The following is a 13,584-nucleotide window of genomic DNA, read 5'->3' on the forward strand; positions in this document are numbered from 1 at the left end:
AAAGAGTGCTTAATCCCTTGTCATGGAGCACGAAAGGGCGATCAGAATTTAAGAAGTGTATATCTCATAAATAAGACTGACATGAGCAGTATAAATTACTATTCTCTTAGATTTTAGTTACTCGTGGGATTACATTTACATTGCAACGAAGTTACTGTGAAAATGCCTGAGTCGCCACATGCCGGCGCATGTTTGGTATACAGAGAGAGATTTCAGAATGTCTAAATTACCTAACAGCGTGTCTTTCGGGACTTCTGGGAGAAAACTGGAGCTCCCGGAGAAAACCCACTCAGACTTAGAGAGAACGTGCAGACTCCACACAGAGAGTGATCCAATCTGGGAATTGACGCGGGGCCCTGGAGCTGTGAATCAACAGTGCTAACCACAGTGTTACCGTAATATCAGTCATAATCAATGCAATTGACAGAGCAAACTTGATTTATTGTTTTCATGGCCAATTAATAGGTAGATTAACACCAGCAAGTTCCACTCCAAACTAATCACCACCTATTATTGGAAGAATTTCGCAATTCAGTCACTATCATAGGGCAAAATACAATTTGCACTTCGATTCAAAGTGTTCGAATAATTAAGACATGTACTACAGTGAATCATATTTGCTATTGAAGATACATTCGCAAGGGGAAATCGGGATTTCTAAACAAGGCCGGGCATGTCACCGATGCGCACATACGGGCAACATCATGACGAAGACAATCGTCACAAAAGAATATGGATTTTAGTAGTCTTACCTTTCTTGCACTTCTCGGACTCGTTTTCTAAACAACAATGGTCAATATTTACTTTAAATGTTTAACACAGGTAATTATATGCCCGGCATTAAGTAGGATATATATGAATGCAATGTTCCAATACTGCTGAAAAAAAATGACGCAGATAGTATGAATGCGGATTAATGTTTTAGAGACGCAATGATATTTGACTAACAATTAGCAAGTATTAATTGATATTCTTCCATTTTTTTAAATATAACTACTTGTGCTGCATGACACAGTGTATCCTGGTACGTTAGGTGTGATTTTGCGGTAAATTGTAAGCATCCATAAGTCAATAATACAAAATACAACATAATGATATCCGTAGTCGATAGTGATAGCTTCCATTACAGTCTATGTGACAATATGGAGAAACTGAATTGTTTTATTTACTCAAGTTATTGTTGCCAGACTATGGGGTTATGAAAACTGATCATCTCTGATTAGATGAATTTGAACAATCAGTTTGAAATGCCTGACTATACAATAAAAGGTCGAGGTCAACTGAAGTACTTCAAGAATAACATATTATAAGAGTTGTGTTGTTGTGTGTATGCCTGAGAACCACCGTGCAGAGAGAAATAAATCGGTGGTCTCAAGTATGACGAAGATCCAGAGATGAATGTGTGGAGTGATGATAAATGTCATTGCAAAGAGATAGTGCTCAAAAGGTCAATATAGTTGTGAGCCATCCAATAACATTGAAACAAAACAGATTAGAGTGTAACAGGCATCTGGAGTGGAAACAGAGAAAAATAAATTGTGACGGGAGATTGAGATGGAGCTACTGAGAATGAAAAGGGGTTGATAAAGGCCTAAGACCACAGAGAAACATGCAGTGGCGAGAGTCTAAAAAACTGCAAGATTATAGAACAGGGGATGGAATTATCCGGTCATTGTCATTCTTTTTGCCCGTTGGCAGCACGCCTACAGAGCAGGGATACCAGTGGTGTCGCGAAGCTACAGTTATAATCAGTCCACTAGACAATTGTTGGCCACGAAAAAGAACCACAATGTGGGAACCGGAGTATTGACACTCGAGGCAGCAGGGAGGCGCACTGTTTGCACTGCTGCCTCACGCAGCGAGGTCCCAGTTTCGATTACGGCCCCGGGTCACTGTCCGCATGGAGATTGCACATTATCCACATGTCTGCGTTTGTCTCACCCCCGGAAGACAAAGATGTGCAAGGCCGGTGGATTGGCGACATTACAATTTGCCCCAACTTTGCCTTTCTTGAGAGTTGCGAATTGTGTGTGGTTGGGGGTGGGCGGTTCCTCTAGGTCCGCGGCCACGGATGGGGTTGGCGAAAGAACAGGACTGTAATTTGGTCCCGATAAATGTGGAGCTCCAGGCAGCGGAGCTCTTCACTGTGGAAAACAGTGCCGAAGGTGGTCTGGGGCCTGTGTACCCTATGAGGCCCCGTGTCTAACGGAACTACGCGCGGGGAAAAACGGGGCTCTTCTGCGTCCTGTGGGTCTCTGTACCCATTTGGGCCCATTAGGTTTACCTTGACAACCACCCCACGTTGCCACGAAACCCGGTTACTGAGGTGCCCAGTTGGCGACCAAACTGAATCCCAACGAGCGGAGAATTCCGACCCTGGACATGTTTGTTTTAGGTATTAGACTAAACTGGGAAAATAGAGTGAAATGTGTCTGGGAAGGTTAGTATCGTCTTTTCTCCGATCGCAACTGAATATTAGTTAAACAGAAGGCATTTATTTAAACGGTGTGACGTTTTTTCATGTGTTAATTGTAAGCTTCCGATTAGAAGTCTAACAACACAGCAGAAATGGTACAATTCGAATTCGTACCTGCATCTTTTAAATAACCCTTCAGCTTTGCGATGTCTGTGCAAGGAACAAACAGCGATTCACAACAGCATGATTCATTTGCCAACCTATTCGTAGCAAGCTCACAAAAAATGAGTTTATATTTTAAAATCAGAATGAATTTAATCCTCACTGAGTTATTTGTCTTCATTTTCCATGACCATGACATTAATGAATTTCAACTATATATATCGGAAAGAAACACCCATTCTGCAGGATTTATATTCCTGTCCTTTCTGTCCCTCCCTTCAATTATTGTACCCCAAATGTTACGACACAGAACATAGACGTAGAACAGCACAGCACAGAACAGGCCCTTCGACCGTTGATGTTATGCGGAGCATTGTCCGAAACCAAGATCATGCTATACCACGACCTGTCATTTTGGTATGTTCCATGTGCCTATCCAATAACCGCTTGAAAGTTCCTAAAGTGTCCGACTCCACTATCACAGCAGGCAGTCCATTCCACACCCTAACCATTCTCTGAGTAAATAACCTACCTCGGACATCCCTCCGATATCTCTCACCCTGAACCTTATAGTTATGCCCCCTTGTACCAGCTACATCCACCCGAGGATATAGTCTCTGAACGTCCACTCTATCTAGCCCCCTCATCATCTTATAAACCTCCATTAAGTCGCCTCTCATTCTCCTATGCTCCAAAGAGAAAAGCCCTAGCTCCCTCAACCTTTCCTCATAAGACCTATCCTCTAAACCGGACAGCACCTGATAAATCTTCTTTGCACCATTTCCAATGCTTCCACATCCTTCCTATAGTGAGGTGACCAGAACTGCACACACTACTCCAAATGTGGCCTCACCAGGGTCATGTACAGTTGCAGCATAACCCCGTGGCTCTTAACCTCAAGCCCCCTGTTAATAAACGTTAACACACTACAGGCCTTCTTCACGGCTCTATCCAATTGAGTGGCAACCTTCAGAGATCTGTGCACATGGACCCCACGATCGCTCTCTTCCTCCACATTCATCAAAGCCCTGCCGTTGACCCTGTAATCCGCATTCAAATGTTTTCTACCAAGATGAACACTTCGCACTTATCAGGGTAAAACTCCATCTGCCATTTTTCGGCCCAGTTCTGCATCCTATCAATGTCACTGTGCAGCCTACAACAGCTCTCTACCTCACCCACTACTCCACCAGTCTTGGTGCCATCAGCAAATTTACTGACCCACCCGTCAGCCCCCTCCTCCAAGTAATTGATAGAAATCACAAATGGGGACCCAGCACTGATCCCTGTGTGACACCGCTAGTAACTGGTCTCCAGTCTTAAAATTGTCCATTCACCACCACCCTCTGTCTTCTAGGTGATAGCCATTTCCTTATCCAATCGACCAAAGTTCCCTCTTTCCCACACCTCCTTACTTTCTTCATGAGCCGACCATGGGGAACCTCATCAAACGCCTTTCTAAAATCCATGTATACAACATCAACTGCTCCACCTCATCTACACACTTAGTTACCTCCTCAAAGAATTCAATCAAATTCGTGAGGCAAGACTTACCCTTCACGAGTCTGTGTTGACTACACCGGATTAAGCTGCATCTTTCCAAATGGTCATAAATCCTATCCTTCAGGACCTTTTCTATTAACTTACCGACCACCGAAGTAAGACTAGCCGGCGATTTATCACCAGGGTCATTCCTATTCCCTTGCTGGAACAGTGGAACAACATTCGCCACTCTCCAGTCCTCTGGCCCTTTCCCCGTGGACAGCGAGGGCCCAAAGATCAAAGCCAAAGGCTCTGCACTCTCATCCCTTGCCTCCCAAAGAATGCTTGGATATATCCCATCTGGCCCAGGCGACGTGTCGACCCTAAGATTTTTCAAAATTGCCAATATATCCTTCCTCAGACCATCTACCTCCTCCAGTCTAGCAGCCTGTATCACACTCTCATATTCAAAAACATGCCCCCTCTCCTTGGTGAACACTGAAAAAAAGTATTAATTCAACGCCTCTCATATTTCTTCTGACTCCATGCACAAGTTCCGACTACTGTCCTTGACGGACCCTAACCTCACCCTGGCCATTCTTTTATTTATCACATAAGAGTAAAAAGCCTTTGGGTTTTCCTTGATCCGACCCGCCAAGGACATCTCATGCCCTCTCCTAGCTCTCCTAAGCCCCCCTTTTTTTTTAGATCATTCCTTGCTACCTTGAAACCCTCAAGCGCCCCAACGGAACCTTGTTTTCTCATCCTTACATACGCTTCCTTTTTCCTCTTGACAAGACATTCAACTTCTTTTCTGAACCATGGTTCCCCCACACGGCCATTCCATTCCTGCCTGACAGGGACATACCTATCAAGGACACGCAGTATGTGTTCCTTGAAAGAGCTCCATTTTTCATTTGTGCCTTTCCCTGACAGTTTCGGTTCCCATCGTATGCTCTCTAGTTCTTGCCTAATCGCATCATAATTACTCCTCCCCCAATTATAAACCTTACCATGCCGTATGGCCATATCCCTCTCCATTCCAATAGTGAAAGGCACCCAATTGTGGTCACTATCTCCAAAGTGCTCTCCCACACACAAATCTAACAATTGGCCTTGTTCATTACCCAGTGCCAAATCCAGTGTAGCCTCGCCTCGTGTCGGCCTACCCACATATTGTGTCAGGATACCCTCCTGCACAAACTGTACAAAAACTGTCCATTTCGAACTGTTCGACCTATAGAGGTTCCAGTCAATATTTGGAAAATTAAAGTCACCCATGTCAACTCCCCTGATACCTCCACTCCTATCCATAATCTGTTTTGAAGTTTCTTCCTCCACATCTCTATTACCAATTCGCGGCCTATAGAAAACCCTTAGCAACGTGACCGCTCCTTTCCTATTTCTAAATTGAGCCTATATTACCTCAGCAGGCAGATCCCCTTCGAACTGCCTTTCTGCAGCCGTTAAACTATACGTGATTAACAATGCCACTCCCCCACCTCTTTTACCACGTTCCCTCTTACGGAAACATCTATACCCCGGAACTTCTAACAACCATTCCTGCCCGTGTTCTAACCATGTCTCCGTAATGGCAACAACATTGTAATCCCAAGTACCAATCCAAGCTCCAAGTTCACCTACCTTATTCCGGATGCTCCTTGCATTGAAGTAGACACACGCCAACCTACCTTTCTGTCTGCCGGTACCCTTCTGCGACCTTGATATGCTCCCCAGTACTTCACTACTCTCCACATTGGCTTCTGGACTACAGCTCGTTTTCCCAACTCTTGACAAATTAGTTTAAACCTTCCCCGAAGAGCCGGAGCAAATTGCCCTCCCAGGATATTGTTGGCCCTCTCGTTCAGGTGCAAATCGTCCTGTCAGTACAGGTGCCACTTTCCCCAGAATGTGCCGCAATTATCCACGCAACTTAAACCCTACCACCTACACGATTCCTGCAGCCACGTGTTTATCTGCACTCTCTCCCTGTTCCTCACCTCGCTAGCACGTGGCACCGGCAACAAACCAGAGATGACAACACGGTTTCTCGTGGCTCTCAGCTCCCACCCTAACTCCCTAAATTCCTGTTTGAAATCCCCGTCCCTTCTCTTACCTATGTCGTTGGTACCGATGTTTACCACGACTTGCGATTGTTCCCCCCTCCCCCTCAAGGATACTGAAAACATTGTCCGAGATGTCACGGACACTGGCACCCGGGAGGCTACATACCATCCGTGAGTCCCTTTCGTTGCCACAGAACCGTCTATCTGTCCCTCTAACTATCGAGTCCCCAATAACTATCGCTCTCCTGCTCTCCCTCCTTCCCTTCTGTGCCACAGGGACGGACTCAGTGTTGGAGATCCGTTGGCTTACCCCTGGTAGGTCGTCCTTATCAACAGTATCCAAAGCGGCAGAGTGGTCATGATGGGGAAAACACAGAGGATCCCTGCACTGGCTGCTTCCTTCCAGCCCCTCTCACCGTCACCCATCTATCTTGATTCTTCGGAGTAACTACATCCCTGAAGCTACTGTCTATGAGCACCTCTGCCTCCCGAATGATCCGAAGTTCATCTATCTCCAGTTCCCTCACGCGGTTTCCGAGGAGCTGGAGATGGGTGCGCATCCCACAGGTGAAATCAGCAGGGACACTGACGGCGTCCTTCACCTCAAATATTCTGAAGGAGGAACATGCAATGCATATTGTTGAGAAATTGCCTGTTTGTCCTTTGCTGTGCTGCCAAATATAACAATGTGAAATTTAATCTTCACCTAACAACTATTATTAAACGGTAACTGATCAAACTACGTGGGAATGTATTCATGCCTGCAGCGATAAGCATTTCGATTTTGGCGACAGATGCACTGATCCATTATTTGACTGAAACAATGTAGCTATGGACTTGCCAGTTTCTTAATGACAGTTCTAGCTTTTGCTGAAGCTGTGCCACCATGCCGCCGCTCCTGATAGAACCGTTGCATTCTGGTTGCATCTCATTTACATCTGCCTCTAAATATTCTATATCAATGCTGTTTTCATTAGATATCTCCACTGGTTTGTGAATTATCGTTTGGGGTCATAAGAGATGCATTTTCATTCGTACATTTGGACGGGCAGAATGGTAACATAGTAGTTAGTACAATTGCTTCACAGCTCCACGATCCCAGGTTCGATTACCGGCGTGGGTCACTGTCTGTGCGGAGTCTGCACGTTCTTCCCGTGTGTGCGTGGGTTTCCTCCGTGTGCTCCGGTTTCCTCCCAGAGCCCACAGTCCAAAGATGTGCAGGTTAGGTGGATTGGCCCTGGTACATTGCCCTTAGTGTCCAAAATTGCTCTGAGTGTTGGGTGGGGTTACTGGGTAATGGGGATAGGGTGGAGGGGTGCTCTTTCAAAAAAAGAGCCGGTGCAAACTCGATGGGCCGAATGGCCTCCTTCTGCCCTCTAAAATGTATGATTCTATGGTATGATTTGGAGCACCCAATTATTTTTCCAATGAGGGGGCAATTTACGTGGTCAATCAACGTACACTGCACATATTTGGGTTATGGGGGTGAGAACCACTCAGACACCGGGATAATGTGCGAACTCCACAAGGACAGTGACCCAGGACCGGGATCGAACCCGGGTCCTCAGTGCCTTGAAGCGCCAGTATTAACCACTGTCCAAATGTGCCGCCCGTAAGAGGTACACACGATCTGAACAAGGTCAGCGTGAATGTTACCCTTCATCCGTGATACCACCATAATAATTATCTGCTCCATTTTTAAAACGTCTTAAGTACCTCGCTAAAGGCATGTTGCGCAGAACACAAAAGAAGTGCATGTGAATTCTTAACGGCTGTAACCCAGCACTCGTTCTTTAATAAGAAAAAGCAGTCGGAGATTAATAAAACAAATGATTGGGTAAGCTCCTTATACTTCTCTAATATAACAATTTTGGTTTATCAATTATCATCAATTCGCCGGCTGCACAAACATGCCTAGCGCTGCCTGAATATTTGTTTTTTTATCTTCATTTTAAATAAAATGAATGCGATTCTCGGCTGTCCCAGCCGCAGGTTTCTCGATGGAGTGTTGTTCACTGGCGCGGGGAGGGGGCGTGAGGGAGATTACAGCGGGTGAGGAGAACGCCAGCGGCAGTAGAATTCCATATACGAATGCACTGTGTGTCACATTTTACATGGTCTGGAATTCTCTGTCGATGGGATTCTCTGTTGTCACTGGCATGACACGAACAACATTGTTTCACCGTGGCGCTGGACAGGTTCATTTGGATTCCCACTGGTGTCGGGAAGATTCAGTTGGATACACTATCAACAAATGGCGGAAATAAAAAATTACACTGCACGCGAACATCAAAAGCGAACCAGACGCTGCCGGAACAACACCCTCTGTTGGGAGCAGATATAGAAATAAAGAGCAGTCAAAATTGCAGTTGCAAAAGGACGTGTGAGGTAGCTGAAAGAAAGCACGCATGGTGGTATATTTAAGACCTAAGATATTTTTGCTCTGCAAATGACTCAAGGGAACATTGCAATGCACAATGGAACAATCCACGTGGATATTGAAACTGGGGTGAAATTCTCTTATCTGGACCTGGATTTCCCATTGCGAGCCTGAATTGCTCCTTCAGGATGAAGAATGTGGCCGTGTGATTCGCTGTCTGCGGGATTATATTGTCCCGCCACTTGCCAATGATTTGAGGCCAGAATTGTCCAGTTGTGGTGTTCATCCTTTCCTGTGGGAGCGGTCCGTCACCAGGGAGTTTCCGGCGATGTCGGGTAGCTTCAATAAGCTGTGTGAAGAGTGAACACTGCTGCCACCGGATGTCCCACTGCAAGCGAATGTCCCGCCAGACTGAAGAAGCATGCCTTCGATTGCACGACCCCCTCCAGCCTCAGTTTCACACGCCACGCTGGCTGGAAACAGTGGGTAGGCCGACGATGAACGGCTGTTGCTGCGGCACCCTGGCCGAGTGCGCGGTCAAATTCGAGCCCCGGAGTTTTCGGAGTCCCAACATAAGGGAACTAACCAATTATTCGTATTTTATGAAGTACCTTCACCCTCGATTGCTCCAAAGAGCTACACATACCAGATTGAAAGAAAATCATCAGCAAAATATTTATTCATAGAAAGGAAAAAAGAAGAACATATTAGGAAATAACAGGATACATGTGTACCAGGCTACTTAATCCCAAGATCCCGTCCCAACCTCTGCCCAAACACACATCAGACAGCCAATGTGAGAATCAGCGAGGAATAAAAGAAATCAGGGATTAAAAGTTCAAACTGACTTGTTGCAGTTTTTGGGGAAATAGGTTTCCTTGAGAAGCAAATGTTGGTGCAATTCCGTCCTATGACCACCAGATGCTGGTTCACAAAGGAAATCCAGGTCAGTGCCATTCTCGTCGCCGACCACCAGGCGGTGCTCCGGACAGCATGCTCAGGTGGGTACACTTCTGCCTTTCAATCAACAGATACAGTTTCCGCGAGGATAATACAACTCTGATCCCGGAGTTAAGCTATTTTCACTGGTCTGATTCCTGCACAAAACTCTGGCGGCTTTCTCACAAATACTTCCACCTGAAGCTATAATTTCTTAACTCTTTCCAGCCAACGGTACACTCAGTTCGAATGTTTCTGACATTTGGGAAAACATGTACTTTCGCACTCAATGACTCTTTCCCAGACCTATTGGTGTCGGTGCTCCTTTAACGCAGGAAAGTATTCAGAGTTTTGCTTACAATGCTTCTTAAAATGGCCCAGCACAGAGAAAGAGAGTGGAAAGGAGGGAGAAAGTGTACAGGGTCCTTCTCCCTGGCTGCTTCACAAAACTGAACAAATGATGGCACTCTCTGGTAACGCCGCCTTTGTCTCTGAAAGTGTCTGCCAGGCTTCACCAACCAGAGGCCGCAAGAGGAGAACGTCGAACATCGTCTATGCAGTGATTGGTTGCTTGCCAGGTCTCTGAAACGACATTACACATTCTGCCACATAACTTAAATTGGATGTTTCGGACAAGCCCATCTAAAAGGGGAGGTTTTCGTAGTGTCCAAAGGCCCTCCTTTTAAAAATAAATATATCAAAATACGTTGCAGAACGGAGATTAAAACGGGATCACGGGCCAGACGGACAACATCGTAACATACCTTCGCCCCCTAAGGAATGAAACGGCAAGACATGGATGCTTCAATACGAGATATTCTAGACAAATAACAAACACTCATACCTGTCTAGACTAGCCCCAATACAACCGCCTGTCTAGCTTCGGCATTAATGGCAATGTAACTTTTAAGACATGGAGAAAACACTTGCATCACTTTAGTGTTTGCAAGAAATACGTAAGCACTCTGTAGAATAAAGGATTCGAACGATGACTCAGGCAAAACTATATTGCGTTCCAGTTTTTCAATGACATTGTAAACGCACGCAGTCAACAGTTCAGATGCGTCCGGGTCAGCCGGCACCGATTCGCCCTCTTGCATGCCCGCCGACTTCACAGACTATCCTTGGTGTTCCATGGGTCACACAGGACTGCAACCGGCCCAGCATGCATCGGTCCTCAGTTTCTCACGAAGCCAATCTCTGTGCTTGTAGTCGAGGCTGAGGTGGCTTTGCTTGTTCAAAACATTTTAGGTCCACACCAGGGGTAGTTGACGAGTTGCCTCTCGATGCTTCCTTATATCTTCGTCTCCGTTATTTATGCACCTGCCCTTGACCTGTCTCTTGCTGTCCCTCAAGTGACGCCAAGGAGCCCTCCTGACTGGGCTCATGTCTACACAAACTTTGAGAGTTTCCTACAACGACACTACAAGTTGTTTTGTCAACATAGAATTAAGTAGTGGGTTCACTAGTAACCAATATAATCGTTTCAAACACATCGGCCTTAGGTTCTCGCTTGGCTTTCACAGGGCATCTTCAGCAACAGGAGTTGCTGAAGGTCGGACTTCACAAAGTTAACTGGCTAGATAGGCACAATTCTTCTTCGGACTTTTCGTGACCACTACCTGCATGCCCACTTTCAGTATCAGAATAATGGATGTAACTGCCTTTCCAACCAGCAAGGGTTTTTCTGGCCTCCGTGGTTGCAGGAACACTATAGGATTCGCCAACCACCTGTCCCTTAACTCCCGAAATGGACGGATGGCCAATTACATCGCCTTACATCGGAACATAAGAATCAGGAGCAGGATTAGGCCACCTGGAGCTTCTTGTCAAGAGGAAGAAGGACGCTTATGTAAGATTGCGGATGCAAGGATCTGAGCCGGCTCTACGGGGTTACAAGGTAGCTAGGAATGAACTCAAAACTGGACTGAGGACAGCTAGAGGGGGCATGTAAATGCCTTGGCGGGAAGGATGAGGGAAAACCCCAATGCGTTCTACACCTATCAGGTATAGTGGAGGCAACTTGTTCCTAGGGTCTGGAGAGATGGTGGAAGCCCTAAATGAATACTTTGCTTCAGGATTCACTGGAGAGAGGGACCTTGTTGCCTATGAGAACAGTGTGAACCAGGTTAATAGACTTGAACAGCATGTTATTAAGAAGGAGGTTGTGCTGGAAATTTTGAAAAGCATCACCGCAGATAAGTCCCTGGACCTGACGGGATATACCCAATACTACTACGGGAAGCGAGGGAGGAGATTGATACGCCGTTGGCGATTATCTTTGCGTCCTCACTCTCCACTGGAACAGTACCGGATGATTTGAGTGAGGTGAATGTTGTTCACTTATTCAAGTAAGGGAATAGGGAAATCCCTGGTAATTACAGACCCATCAGTCTTACGTATGTGGTGAGCAAAATATTGAAAAGAATTCTGAGAGATAGGATTTATGATTATTTAGAAAAACATACTTTGATTAAAGATAGTGTGCATGGGTTTGTGAGGGGCAGGTCATGCCTCACAAGACTCATTGAATTCTTTGAGGATATGACGAAACACATTGATGAAGGTCGGGCAGTGGATGTGGTGTATTTGGATTTCTGTAAGGCATTCTGGTAGGCTCATTCAGAAAGTTAGGGGTCATGGGCTAACTGGATGCAGAATTGGCTGGTCGAAAGAAGTCAGCGGGTGTTAGTGGATGGGAAGTATTCCACCTGGAGGTCGGTGACAAATGGCACCCCGCAAGGATCTGTTCTGGGAACTCTGCTTTTTGTCGTTTCTATAAATGACTTGGATGAGGAAGTGGAAGGGTGGGTTAGTAAGTTTTCCGATGGCATGAAGGTTGGTGGAGTTGTAGATAGTGTTGAGAGTTGTTGCAGGAAACAACAGGGCATTGACAGGAAGCAGAGCTGGGCTGAGAAGTGGCAGATGGTGTTCAACCGTCATAAATGCGAAGTGATTGATTTTGGAAGGTCGAGTTTGAATGCTGAGTACGGGTTAAAGGCAGGATTCTTGGAAGTGTGGAAGCGGGATCTTCGGGTCCACGTACATAGATCCCTCAACGTTACCACCCAGTTTGCTGGGGTTGTTAAGAAGGCGTATGGTGTGTTGGCTTTCATTAACAGGGGGATTGAATTTAAAAGCCACGAGGTTTTGCTGCAGCGTTATAAAACTCCAGTTAGGCCACACTTGGAATATTGTGTCCAGTTCTGGTCGCGTCAGTATAGGAAGGATGTGGATGCTTTGGAGAGAGTACAGAGAAGATTTACCAGGATGCTGCCTGGACTGGAGGGGTTGTCTTAGGAAGAAAGGCTGAGGGAGCTAGGGCTTTTCTCATTGGAGCGAGGAAGGCGGAGAGGTGACTTGATATAGCTGTACAAGGTGATGAGAGGCATGGATAGAGTGGACAGCCAGAGTCGTTTCCCCAGGATGAAAATGGATGTCACGAGGGGATATAATTTTAAAGTGATTGGTGGAAGGGATAGGGGAGAGGTCTGAGGCAGGTTCTTTGCACAGAGAGTGGTGGGTGTGTGGAATACACTGCCAGCAGAGGTGGTGGAGTCAGAGTCATTAGGGACATTTAAGCGACTCTCAGACAGGCACATGGACAGCAGTAAATTGAACGGGTGTAGGTTAGGTTGATCTTAGATTAGGATAAATGGTGGGCGCAACGCCGTGGGCTGAAGGGCCTGTTCTGTGCTGTGCTGTTCCATGTTTTTATGTTCTATTCCAGCTAAGAATCTCGGCGTCTCAACGCCAGCATCCATTAATGCTCTGCTGGCTGTCTTGCGTTCAAGTCTGGAATTAAATCAGCATGCCCTTCTGCCTGTGTAGACTCTTCCTCTGAGTTATTAACAAATATTTAAGCACCCACAATTTTGCCCATATATAAATGCTTTGTTCGGCTGATTGTATAATGCGCATTTAGTTAAACATTGATAAAGGTAAGGCTGTTTTACAGACCCCACGTCATAGAATATACATGCATCTTGATACATTGCAGCATAGGTTTGAGCGTATACATTTAAAATTATGCCCACGTTTGAGATCGGGTGGTGTAGAAGGGTCTGCAATTCCGAATGACCATTGAAATACTTTCTTACTGGAAACAAGTTTGGAAACAAGATTGATGATCACGCCTA

Source organism: Scyliorhinus torazame, chromosome 12, assembly GCF_047496885.1.
Source record: "Scyliorhinus torazame isolate Kashiwa2021f chromosome 12, sScyTor2.1, whole genome shotgun sequence".
NCBI lineage: Eukaryota > Metazoa > Chordata > Chondrichthyes > Carcharhiniformes > Scyliorhinidae > Scyliorhinus > Scyliorhinus torazame.